Raw genomic sequence first — 13,752 nt, 5'->3', positions numbered from 1 at the left:
TCATTGATTTACATTGTACTATAAATCAATTGCGGATCTGCAGCGTTTCTGCACTGCATAAAATGCTGCGGATCCGCAGAGAATCCGCATCGTGTGCACATAGCCTAAGGGGGCTAACTGTACCAGTGAAAGGTATAAAGAAAATAAAAAAAATTCCTAAAAGTTCAAATCACCCTTTTTATCCCATTGAAAATAAATATATTTTAAAAATAAAAAACAACAAATATTTGGTATTGCTGGGTTCAGAAAAGTCCAATCGATCAAACTATAAAAACAATTAACTTGATCAGAAAACACCGTAAAAAGAAACAAATGCCAAATGTCCTTTTTTCTGTTCGCCACAATTCCACAAAAAAAGCTATAACAAATGATGAAAACATTACATCTATCCCAAAATCGTACTAATAAAAACAATGTCTCGCCCCCAACAGAAAGCTTCCCTGTGTGTAATAAAATACGCAGCAGTCGCCGTCTTCTGCCGCTGTGTCGTTGCTTGTGTCTTCATTGCAGTGGAATATGGCCACCGGTAAGTATTTTACTACACACACTGGACCTACATTACTGCTCTCCTGTGTGGTGTAGTATATAGAGGATCCGTCAGCTCTCCTGTGTGGTGTAGTATATAGAGGATCTGTCCTGTGTGGTGTAGTATGTAGAGGATCTGTCAGCTCTCGTGTGTGGTGTAGTATATAGAGGATCTGTCAGCTCTCGTGTGTGGTGTAGTATATAGAGGATCTGTCAGCTCTCCTGTGTGGTGTAGTATATAGAGGATCAGCTCTCCCGTGTGGTGTAGTATATAGAGGATCTGTCAGCTCCCCTGTGTGGTGTAGTATATAGAGGATCTGTCAGCTCTCCTGTGTGGTGTAGTATATAGAGGATCTGTCAGCTCTCCTGTGTGGTGTAGTATATAGAGGATCTGTCGGTTCTCCTGTGTGGTGTAGTATATAGAGGATCTGTCAGCTCTCCTGTGTGGTGTAGTATATAGAGGATCTGTCAGCTCTCCTGTGTGGTGTAGTATATAGAGGATCTGTCAGCTCTCCCGTGTGGTGCAGTATATAGAGGATCTGTCAGCTCTCCTGTGTGGTGTAGTATATAGAGGATCTGTCAGCTCTCCTGTGTGGTGTAGTATATAGAGGATCTGTCGGTTCTCCTGTGTGGTGTAGTATATAGAGGATCTGTCAGCTCTTCTGTGTGTAGTATATAGAGGATCTGTCAGCTCTCCTGTGTGGTGTAGTATATAGAGGATCTGTCAGCTCTCCCGTGTGGTGCAGTATATAGAGGATCTGTCAGCTCTCCTGTGTGGTGTAGTATATAGAGGATCTGTCAGCTCTCCTGTGTGGTGTAGTATATATGGAGGATCTGTCAGCTCTCCTGTGTGGTGTAGTATATAGAGGATCTGTCAGCTCTCCTGTGTGGTGTAGTATATAGAGGATCCGTCAGCTCTCCTGTGTGGTGTAGTGTATAGAGGATCCGTCAGCTCTCCTGTGTGGTGTAGTATATAGAGGATCTGTCAGCTCTCCCGTGTGGTGTAGTATTTAGAGGATCTGTCAGCTCTCCCGTGTGGTGTAGTATATAGAGGATCTGTTAGCTCTCCTGTGTGGTGTAGTATATAGAGGATCTGTCTCCTCTCCTGTGTGGTGTAGTATATAGAGGATCTGTCGGCTCTCGTGTGTGGTGTAGTATATAGAGGATCTGTCAGCTCTCCTGTTTGGTGTAGTATATAGAGGATCTGTCAGCTCTCCTGTGTGGTGTAGTATATAGAGGATCTGTCATCTCTCCTGTGTGGTGTAGTATATAGAGGATCTGTCAGCTCTCCCGTGTGGTGTAGTATATAGAGGATCTGTCAGCTCTCCCGTGTGGTGTAGTATATAGAGGATCTGTCGGTTCTCCTGTGTGGTGTAGTATATAGAGGATCTGTCGGTTCTCCTGTGTGGTGTAGTATATAGAAGATCTGTCGGCTCTCCCGTGTAATGTAGTATATAGAGGATCTGTCGGCTCTCCTGTGTGGTGTAGTATATAGAGGATCTGTCGGCTCTCCTGTGTGGTGTAGTATATAGAGGATCTGTCAGCTCTCCCGTGTGGTGTAGTATATAGAGGATCTGTCGGCTCTCCTGTGTGGTGTAGTATATAGAGGATCTGTCAGGTCTCCTGTGTGGTGTAGTATATAGAGGATCTGTCAGCTCTCCTGTGTGGTGTAGTATATAGAGGATCTGTCAGCTCTCCTGTGTGGTGTAGTATATAGAAGATCTGTCAGCTCTCCTGTGTGGTGTAGTATACAGAGGATCTGCCCCCTCTCCCGTGTGGTGTAGTATATAGAGGATCTGTCAGCTCTCGTGTGTGGTGTAGTATATAGAGGATCTGTCGGTTCTCCTGTGTGGTGTAGTATATAGAGGATCTGTCGGCTCTCCCGTGTGGTGTAGTATATAGAGGATATGTCGGCTCTCCTGTGCGGTGTAGTATATAGAGGATCTGTCAGCTCTCCCGTGTAGTGTAGTATATAGAGGATCTGTCAGCTCTCCCGTGTGGTGTAGTATATAGAGGATCTGTCAGGTCTCCTGTGTGGTGTAGTATATAGAGGATCTGTCAGGTCTCCTGTGTGGTGTAGTATATAGAGGATCTGTCAGCTCTCCTGTGTGGTGTAGTATATAGAGGATCTGTCAGCTCTCCTGTGTGGTGTAGTATATAGAGGATCTGTCAGCTCTCCTTTGTGGTGTAGTATACAGAGGATCCGCCCCCTCTCCCGTGTGGTGTAGTATATAGAGGATCTGTCAGCTCTCGTGTGTGGTGTAGTATATAGAGGATCTGTCAGCTCTCCCATGTGGTAACATAGTAACATAGTTAGTAAGGCCAAAAAAAGACATTTGTCCATCCAGTTCAGCCTATATTCCAACATAATAAATCCCCAGATCTACGTCCTTCTACAGAACCTAATAATTGTATGATACAATATTGTTCTGCTCCAGGAAGACATCCAGGCCTCTCTTGAACCCCTCGACTGAGTTCGCCATCACCACCTCCTCAGGCAAGCAATTCCAGATTCTCACTGCCCTAACAGTAAAGAATCCTCTTCTATGTTGGTGGAAAAACCTTCTCTCCTCCAGACGCAAAGAATGCCCCCTTGTGCCCGTCACCTTCCTTGGTATAAACAGATCCTCAGCGAGATATTTGTATTGTCCCCTTATATACTTATACATGGTTATTAGATCGCCCCTCAGTCGTCTTTTTTCTAGACTAAATAATCCTAATTTCGCTAATCTATCTGGGTATTGTAGTTCTCCCATCCCCTTTATTAATTTTGTTGCCCTCCTTTGTACTCTCTCTAGTTCCATTATATCCTTCCTGAGCACCGGTGCCCAAAACTGGACACAGTACTCCATGTGCGGTCTAACTAGGGATTTGTACAGAGGCAGTATAATGCTCTCATCATGTGTATCCAGACCTCTTTTAATGCACCCCATGATCCTGTTTGCCTTGGCAGCTGCTGCCTGGCACTGGCTGCTCCAGGTAAGTTTATCATTAACTAGGATCCCCAAGTCCTTCTCCCTGTCAGATTTACCCAGTGGTTTCCCATTCAGTGTGTAATGGTGACATTGATTCCTTCTTCCCATGTGTATAACCTTACATTTATCATTGTTAAACCTCATCTGCCACCTTTCAGCCCAAGTTTCCAACTTATCCAGATCCATCTGTAGCAGAATACTATCTTCTCTTGTATTAACTGCTTTACATAGTTTTGTATCATCTGCAAATATCAATATTTTACTGTGTAAACCTTCTACCAGATCATTAATGAATATGTTGAAGAGAACAGGTCCCAATACCGACCCCTGCGGTACCCCACTGGTCACAGCGATTCAGTTAGAGACTATACCATTTATAACCACCCTCTGCTTTCTATCACTAAGCCAGTTACTAACCCATTTACACACATATTCCCCCAGACCAAGCATTCTCATTTTGTGTACCAACCTCTTGTGCGGCACGGTATCAAACGCTTTGGAAAAATCGAGATATACCACGTCCAATGACTCACCGTTGTCCAGCCTATAGCTTACCTCTTCATAAAAACTGATTAGATTGGTTTGACAGGAGCGATTTCTCATAAACCCATGCTGATATGGAGTTAAACAGTTATTCTCATTGAGATAATCCAGAATAACATCCCTCAGAAACCCTTCAAATATTTTACCAACAATAGAGGTTAGACTTACTGGCCTATAATTTCCAGGTTCACTTTTAGAGCCCTTTTTGAATATTGGCACCACATTTGCTAGGCGCCAATCCTGCGGAACAGACCCTGTCGCTATAGAGTCCCTAAAAATAAGAAATAATGGTTTATCTATTACATTACTTAGTTCTCTTAGTACTCGTGGGTGTATGCCATCCGGACCCGGAGATTTATCTATTTTAATCTTATTTAGCCGGTTTCGCACCTCTTCTTGGGTTAGATTGGTGACCCTTAATATAGGGTTTTCATTGTTTCTTGGGATTTCACCTAGCATTTCATTTTCCACCGTGAATACCGTGGAGAAGAAGGTGTTTAATATGTTAGCTTTTTCCTCGTCATCTACAACCATTCTTTCCTCACTATTTTTTAAGGGGCCTACATTTTCAGTTTTTATTCTTTTACTATTGATATAGTTGAAGAACAGTTTGGGATTAGTTTTACTCTCCTTAGCAATGTGCTTCTCTGTTTCTTTTTTGGCAGCTTTAATTAGTTTTTTAGATAAAGTATTTTTCTCCCTATAGTTTTTTAGAGCTTCAATGGTGCCATCCTGCTTTAGTAGTGCAAATGCTTTCTTTTTACTGTTAATTGCCTGTCTTACTTCTTTGTTTAGCCACATTGGGTTTTTCCTATTTCTAGTCCTTTTATTCCCACAAGGTATAAACCGCTTACACTGCCTATTTAGGATGTTCTTAAACATTTCCCATTTATTATCTGTATTCTTATTTCTGAGGATATTGTCCCAGTCTACCAGATTAAGGGCATCTCTAAGCTGGTCAAACTTTGCCTTCCTAAAGTTCAGTGTTTTTGTGACTCCCTGACAAGTCCCCCTAGTGAAAGACAGGTGAAACTGTACAATATTGTGGTCGCTATTTCCTAGATGCCCGACCACCTGCAGATTTGTTATTCTGTCAGGTCTATTAGATAGTATTAGGTCTAAAAGTGCTGCTCCTCTGGTTGGATTCTGCACCAATTGTGAAAGATAATTTTTCTTGGTTATTAGCAGAAACCTGTTGCCTTTATGGGTTTCACAGGTTTCTGTTTCCCAGTTAATATCCGGGTAGTTAAAGTCCCCCATAACCAGGACCTCATTATGGGTTGCAGCTTCATCTATCTGCTTTAGAAGTAGACTTTCCATGGTTTCTGTTATATTTGGGGGTTTGTAACAGACCCCAATGAGAATTTTGTTACCATTTTTCCCTCCATGAATTTCGACCCATATGGACACGACATCCTCATTTCCTTCGCTAATATCCTCCCTTAAAGTGGACTTTAGACAAGACTTTACATAGAGACAAACCCCTCCTCCTCTCCGATTTTTACGATCCTTTCTAAACAGACTGTAACCCTGTAAGTTAACTGCCCAGTCATAGCTTTCATCTAACCATGTTTCGGTTATTCCCACTATGTCAAAGTTACCTGTAGATATTTCTGCTTCTAGTTCTTCCATCTTGTTTGTCAGGCTTCTGGCGTTTGCGAACATGCAGTTTAGAGGATTTTGTTTTGTTCCAATCTCCTCGCTGTGGATTGTTTTAGAAATGTTCTTACCTCCCTTCTGAGTATGTTTTCCTGGATCTTCTTTGTTCAAGTCTAATGTTTTTCTTCCCGTCCCCTCTTCTTCTAGTTTAACGCCCTCCTGATGAGTGTAGCGAGTCTTCTGGCGAATGTGTGTTTCCCAGGTTTGTTGAGGTGTAGTCCATCTCTGGCGAGGAGTCCATCGTACAAGTAATTCACACCGTGGTCCAGGAATCCGAATCCTTGTTGTCTGCACCATCGTCTTAGCCAGTTGTTTGCATCAAGGATCCTGTTCCATCTCCTGGTGCCATGCCCGTCTACTGGAAGGATAGAAGAAAAAACTACCTGTGCATCCAGTTCCTTTATTTTCTTCCCCAACTCTTCAAAGTCTTTGCAGATTGTCGGTAGGTCCTTCTTTGCCGTGTCATTGGTGCCAACATGTATCAGAAGAAATGGGTGGACGTCCTTGGAGCTGAAGAGCTTTGGTATCCTATCGGTCACATCTTTGATCATCGCACCTGGAAGGCAGCATACTTCTCTTGCAGTTATGTCCGGTCTGCAGATGGCTGCTTCTGTGCCTCTCAGTAGTGAGTCTCCCACCACCACCACTCTTTGTTGCTTCTTGGCTGTACTTTTTGCTGTCACTTGTTGCTGTGTGCCCTTTTCTTTTTTGCTTGCTGGTATTGTTTCATCCTTAGGTGTGCCATCTTCATCCTCTACAAAGATTTGATATCGGTTCTTCAGTTGTGTGGTTGGTGATTTCTCCATGGTCTTCTTGCTTCTTTTGGTCACATGCTTCCACTCATCTGCTTTTGGAGGTTCTCTGACACTTTTTGCACCTTCTGTGACCAGTAGAGATGCTTCTGTTCTGTCTAGAAAGTCTTCATTCTCTTTGATGAGTTTCAAAGTTGCTATTCTTTCTTCCAGACCCCGCACCTTTTCTTCTAAAAGGGCCACTAGTCTACACTTCTGACAGGTGAAATTTAATTCTTCTTCTGGTCGATCTGTGAACATGTAGCACATGCTGCAGCTCACCATGTAGGTTGTCACATCTGCCATGTTGCTCCTAGATCCTGCTGACTTGCTGTGTGTTTTCCTTCTTGTGTAATCTACTCAGCCAAGCTCTCTTGCATTAATGTCCTACAGGCAAAAATTTGCGCGCCTTACGGCGCGCGGTTTGGTGATTCTTTCCAAGCAGCTGGTTCCGGCTGTACCCAACGATCTTCTAGCTTAGGGAGACTCTTCGCTTTTCCCAGAAAGCACCTGGAATATGCAAATTAGCCTCCTCAAGCTTGAATCCCTGGTTTGGTGATTCTTTCCAAGCAGCTGGTCCCGGCTGTACCCAACGATCTTCTAGCTTAGGGAGACTCTTCGCTTTTCCCAGAAAGCACCTGGAATATGCAAATTAGCCTCCTCAAGCTTGAATCCCTGGTTTGGTGATTCTTTCCAAGCAGCTGGTCCCGGCTGTACCCAACGATCTTCTAGCTTAGGGAGACTCTTCGCTTTTCCCAGAAAGCACCTGGAATATGCAAATTAGCCTCCTCAAGCTTGAATCCCTGGTTTGGTGATGCTTTCCAAGCAGCTGGTCCCGGCTGTACCCAACGATCTTCTAGCTTAGGGAGACTCTTCGCTTTTCCCAGAAAGCACCTGGAATATGCAAATTAGCCTCCTCAAGCTTGAATCCCTGGTTTGGTGATTCTTTCCAAGCAGCTGGTCCCGGCTGTACCCAACGATCTTCTAGCTTAGGGAGACTCTTCGCTTTTCCCAGAAAGCACCTGGAATATGCAAATTAGCCTCCTCAAGCTTGAATCCCTGGTTTGGTGATTCTTTCCAAGCAGCTGGTCCCGGCTGTACCCAACGATCTTCTAGCTTAGGGAGACTCTTCGCTTTTCCCAGAAAGCACCTGGAATATGCAAATTAGCCTCCTCAAGCTTGAATCCCTGGTTTGGTGATGCTTTCCAAGCAGCTGGTCCCGGCTGTACCCAACGATCTTCTAGCTTAGGGAGACTCTTCGCTTTTCCCAGAAAGCACCTGGAATATGCAAATTAGCCTCCTCAAGCTTGAATCCCTGGTTTGGTGATTCTTTCCAAGCAGCTGGTCCCGGCTGTACCCAACGATCTTCTAGCTTAGGGAGACTCTTCGCTTTTCCCAGAAAGCACCTGGAATATGCAAATTAGCCTCCTCAAGCTTGAATCCCTGGTTGGTGTAGTATATAGAGGATCTGTCAGCTCTCCTGTGTGGTGTAGTATATAGAGGATCTGTCAGCTCTCCTGTGTGGTGTAGTATATAGAGGATCTGTCAGCTCTCGTGTGTGGTGTAGTATATAGAGGATCTGTCAGCTCTCCCGTGTGGTGTAGTATATAGAGGATCTGTCAGCTCTCGTGTGTGGTGTAGTATATAGAGGATCTGTCAGCTCTCCCGTGTGGTGTAGTATATAGAGGATCTGTCAGCTCTCCTGTGTGGTGTAGTATATAGAGGATCTGTCAGCTCTCGTGTGTGGTGTAGTATATAGAGGATCTGTCAGCTCTCGTGTGTGGTGTGGTATATAGGATCTATCCTGGGTGGTATTTTTAAACTGCATGGTGGGCCCCAAGAATGATTTTTCTCTGGTGGGCCCAAGGTACTCCAGTCCGACGCTGATAGCATGGGTGTTCATATGCAGGGTATGTCTCGCTAGTGTGGATTGGCGCATGCGGACCTCCGCTGCCTGCCCGTCGCTGTCATCCACCAACGCGTCACGGGGGCATCCTGATCATGGGATGCAGCCTTAGAATCTCGCCAGGAGATGAGAGAGGGCGAGGCGGACCCGCATGCGTGCCATTGGTGAGAGAGGGAATCAGTGTCACGCATAAGTTGCCATGGTAATGACCAATATGTAAAGAAGTAAATAATATCCATGATTACATGCAATGTATAAAGATAAAGAACATGAGTAAAACTATTACAAATAAGTATGCATAAAGTGACAGTGCAAAAACTTATTTAGGATATCTATATATATAATTGTCTAAGGGTTTTTCCGTCTGTCTGTCTGTCTGTCTGTCCTGGAAATCCCTGCTCTCTGATTGGTCGAGGCCGCCAGGCCTCGACCAATCAGCAACGGGCACAGCGACGATGATGTCATAAAGGACGTAGACATCTCACGTTTCTGATTCAGTGACGGGCACAGTATCGACGTAGATGTCATAATGGTTGCCATGGCGGGTGCCTCGACCAATCAGCGACGGGCACAGTCTGCCGCGAATTCTGGAATCATCATTGTCCATATACTACGGGGACATGCATATTCTAGAATACCCGATGCGTTAGAATCGGGCCACAATCTAGTATATATATATCTATATATATAATTGTCTAAGGGTTTTTCCGTCTGTCTGTCTGTCTGTCTGTCTGTCCTGGAAATCCCGGCTCTCTGATTGGTCGAGGCCACCAGGCCTCGACCAATCAGAGACCGGCACAGCATCGACGTAGAAATCCCGCGTCTCTGATTGGTCGAGGCCGCCAGGCCTCGACCAATCAGCAACGGGCACAGCGACGATGATGTCATAAAGGACGTAGACATCCCGCGTCTCTGATTGGTCGAGGCCGCCAGGCCTCGACCAATCAGCAACGGGCACAGCGACGATGATGTCATAATGGTTGCCATGGCGACGATGATGTCATAAAGGTTGCCTCGACCAATCAGCGACGGGCACAGTCTGCCGCGAATTCTGGAATCATCATTGTCCATATACTACGGGGACATGCATATTCTACAATACCCGATGCGTTAGAATCGGGCCACAATCTAGTATATGTATATATGTCTAAGGGTTTTTCCGTCTGTCTGTCTGTCTGTCTGTCCTGGAAATCCCGGCTCTCTGATTGGTCGAGGCCGCCAGGCCTCGACCAATCAGCAACGGGCACAGTATCAACGTAGATGTCATAATGGTTGCCATGGCGACGATGATGTCATAAAGGTTGCCTCGACCAATCAGCGACGGGCACAGTCTGCCGTGAATTCTGGAATGATCATTGTCCATATACTACGGGGACATGCATATTCTAGAATACCCGATGCGTTAGAATCGGGCCACCATCTAGTATATATATATATGTCTAAGGGTTTTTCCGTCTGTCTGTCTGTCTGTCTGTCTTTCTGTCTTTCTGTCTGTCTGTCCTGGAAATCCCGGCTCTCTGATTGGTCGAGGCCGCCAGGCCTCGACCAATCAGCAACAGGCACAGCGACGATGATGTCATAAAGGACGTAGACATCCTGCGTCTCTGAGTGGTCGAGGCCGCCAGGCCTCGACCAATTAGCAACGGGCACAGCGACGATGATGTCATAATGGTTGCCATGGCGACGATGATGTCATAAAGGTTGCCTCGATCAATCAGCGACGGACACAGTCTGCCGCGAATTCTTGAATCATCATTGTCCATATATTACAGGGACATGCATATTCTAGAATACCCGATGCGTTAGAATCGGGCCACAATCTAGTATATATATATATATATATATATATATATATATAATCTCTATATCATACAATAGGAAAGCAAAACAGATTTAAAGTGACAGTGCATGTGAAAATGCATGATACAACATAGAATACCAGATAAGTGAATGTAGCAAACAAGTGGAGCTACATCTATATCTATAATTGTGTAAGGGTTTTTCCGTCTGTCTTTCTGTCTGTCTGTCTTTCTGTCTGTCCTGGAAATCCCGGCTCTCTGATTGGTCGAGGCCGCCAGGCCTCGACCAATCAGCAACGGGCACAGCGACGATGATGTCATAATGGTTGCTATGGTGACGATGATGTCATAAAGGTTGCCTCGACCAATCAGCGACGGGCACAGTCTGCCGCAAATTCCGGAATCATCATTGTCCATATATTACAGGGACATGCATATTCTAGAATACCCGATGCGTTAGAATCGGGCCACAATCTAGTCTATATCTATAATTGCCTAAGGGTTTTTCCGTCTGTCTGTCTGTCTGTCCAGGAAATCTCGCGTCTCTGATTGGTCGAGGCCGCCAGGCGACGGGCACAGTATCGACGTAGAAATCCCGCGCCTCTGATTGTTTGAGGCCACGCGACGATGATGTCATAATGGTTGCCATGGCGACGATGATGTCATAAAGGTTGCCTCGACCAATCAGCGACGGGCACAGTCTGCCGCGAATTCTGGAATCATCATTGTCCATATACTACGGGGACATGCATATTCTACAATACCCGATGCGTTAGAATCGGGCCACAATCTAGTATATATATATATGTCTAAGGGTTTTTCCGTCTGTCTGTCTGTCTGTCTGTCCTGGAAATCCCGGCTCTCTGATTGGTCGAGGCCGCCAGGCCTCGACCAATCAGCAACGGGCACAGTATCAACGTAGATGTCATAATGGTTGCCATGGCGACGATGATGTCATAAAGGTTGCCTCGACCAATCAGCGACGGGCACAGTCTGCCGTGAATTCTGGAATGATCATTGTCCATATACTACAGGGACATGCATATTCTAGAATACCCGATGCGTTAGAATCGGGCCACAATCTAGTCTATATCTATAATTGCCTAAGGGTTTTTCCGTCTGTCTGTCTGTCTGTCCAGGAAATCTCGCGTCTCTGATTGGTCGAGGCCGCCAGGCGACGGGCACAGTATCGACGTAGAAATCCCGCGCCTCTGATTGGTCGAGGCCGCGCGACGATGATGTCATAATGGTTGCCATGGCGACGATGATGTCATAAAGGTTGCCTCGACCAATCATCGACGGGCACAGTCTGCCACGAATTCTGGAATCATCATTGTCCATATACTACGGGAACATGCATATTCTAGAATACCCGATGCGTTAGAATCGGGCCACAATCTAGTAGATTAATAATAATGAAGGATGGATAATAATAAATACAAAATAATAATAAATAATGATAAAAAATGTGTGTGGTGAATGGATAAATGAAAATGAGTATGAGTGGAAATTCAATATGTAAAACATGATGTAAAAACCTAAAGGAGAAAAAACGTATTTCGTTAAACAAATATATGATTACTAGATGGTGGCCTGATTGTAACGCATCGGGTATTCTAGAATATGTATGTCCATGTAGTATATTGCCCAGCCACGTAGTATATTGCCCAGCCACATAGTATATTGCCCAGCCACATAGTATATTGCCCAGCCACGTAGTTCACGTACTATATTGCCCAGTGACATAGTATATTGCCCAGCCACGTAGTTCACGTACTATATTGCCCAGTCACATATAGTAGATAAGGAGTCTAAAGGGTTAATGGTGGGGCGGTGACGTCAGAGGACGGGGCTGTGTGGCCGCCGCTCCCGTCTGTCTGGGATCATTGATGATTAGCCGCGGTCACGTGGTTACCTGGGGAGGAGGTGACGTTCCGGCCGGCGCCGCTCACAGCCTGGATGTGGAAGTGTCGGACGGGCAGGGTGATGTCCGCCTGCAGCCCCGACCCCCACACCAGGCTCCGCTCCAGGCTCACAGCCTCTGGACACCCGGCAGCGCGGAGGCTCCCTGCACAGAACAACAGGAGCAGCAGCAGCGGCGCCATCCTCCTCCTGGTTGCATTGCGGTCTCGCAAGATGATGACGTAACGGTCTCGCGTAACGGTCAATGCATGCAGCATGCAGCATGCAGCATGCAGCGGTCACCGGGGCGTCGCGCGGAGTGGGAAAGGCCGGTTCCTCCGGGGCCACCGGAGGGTGAGTATGTAACTATTTTTTATTTTTTTTATTATTTTTAACATTAGATATTTTTACTATTCATGCTGCATAGGCAGCATGAATAGTAAAAAGGTGGTCACACAGGGTTAATAGCGGCGGTAACCAAGTGCGTTACACCGCGGTCAACGCTGCCATTATCCATGTGTGTGCGCTGACCGGGGGGAGTATGCGGATGCCGGGCACTGACTGCGGGGAGGAAGGAGCGGCCATTTCCATGGGAATAAATCTAGAATAAAAGAAAAACAATAAAGAATAACCCCTTCGCCCTGAAGCCTGTTTTCACCTTCCTGACCAGGCCAATTTTTACAATTCTGACCACTATCACTTTATGAGGTCATAACTCTGGAATGCATCGATGGATCCCACTGATTCTCAGACTGAGATTCTTTTCTCGTGACATATTGTACTTCATGATAGTGGTAAAATTTCTTTGATATGACTTGCGTTTAATGGGGGGGGGGGAAGAGGAAATATGGCGAAAATTTTGCCATTTTCAAATTTTTATTTTTCTGCCCATAAGGCCGAAGTCACGCACAACGTATGAAAATACGGTCCGTTTTTGATGGCAGAGATACGCAGAGAATTTCCCGAACAGTGATCCGTATTCAATGCGAGAATGCAATTTTTTTCTCCAAAAATTATCCGTGTGTCATCCGTATGGCATCCGTACGGCGAGATTTTCTTGCCAGCTTGCAAAATGGACATAGAATGGATCCATATCCTCAAATATTCGCAAAACATATATACAGTCTATATATATATATACGTGTGTGTCATTGAGACACACATATATATATACATAGATTTATATTTCATATAGCGCTAGATAGCAGAAAAGCCGGTAATTCATTTGCCGGCTTTTGCTATCTCCTTCCTAAGCCCGACAGGATATGAGACATGGTTTTCATACAGTAAACCATTTCATATCCCTTATTTTTTTTACATATTCCTCACTACTAATGTTAGAAGTGTCTGTGTGCAAAATTTGGGGGCTCTAGCTGTTAAAATAAAGGGTTAAATCACGGAAAAAACCTGGCGTGGGCTCCCGCACAATTTTCTTCGCCAGAGTGGTAAAGCCAGTGACTGAGGGCAGATGTTAATAGCCTAGAGAGGGACCATGGTTATTGCCCCCCCCCCCCCCGGCTAAAAACATCTGCCCCCAGCCACCCCAGAAAAGGCACATCTGTAAGATGCACCTATTCTGGCACTTGGCCACTCTTTTCCCACTCCCGTGTGTAGCGATGGGATATGGGGTAATAAAGGGTTAATATCACCTT

At 45.3% G+C, this 13,752-nt stretch overlaps 1 long non-coding RNA gene across 1 annotated transcript in view; it reads left to right on the top strand.

Annotated features, from left to right (window-relative positions):
• The first annotated feature begins 331 nt into the window (after window positions 1-331).
• Window positions 332-13,752, top strand: part of LOC138668866 (uncharacterized) — a 39,669-nt gene continuing 26,248 nt past the window's right edge. Inside the window, exon 1 of the long non-coding RNA XR_011319193.1 lies at window positions 332-526. This is a non-coding gene — a long non-coding RNA (uncharacterized lncRNA). The remainder of the gene's footprint in view (window positions 527-13,752) is intronic.

Source organism: Ranitomeya imitator, chromosome 1 (genome assembly GCF_032444005.1).
Source record: "Ranitomeya imitator isolate aRanImi1 chromosome 1, aRanImi1.pri, whole genome shotgun sequence".
Lineage (NCBI taxonomy): Eukaryota > Metazoa > Chordata > Amphibia > Anura > Dendrobatidae > Ranitomeya > Ranitomeya imitator.
Note: the sequence above shows the minus strand (reverse complement) of the source record. Positions and strands in the feature narration are given on the sequence as shown.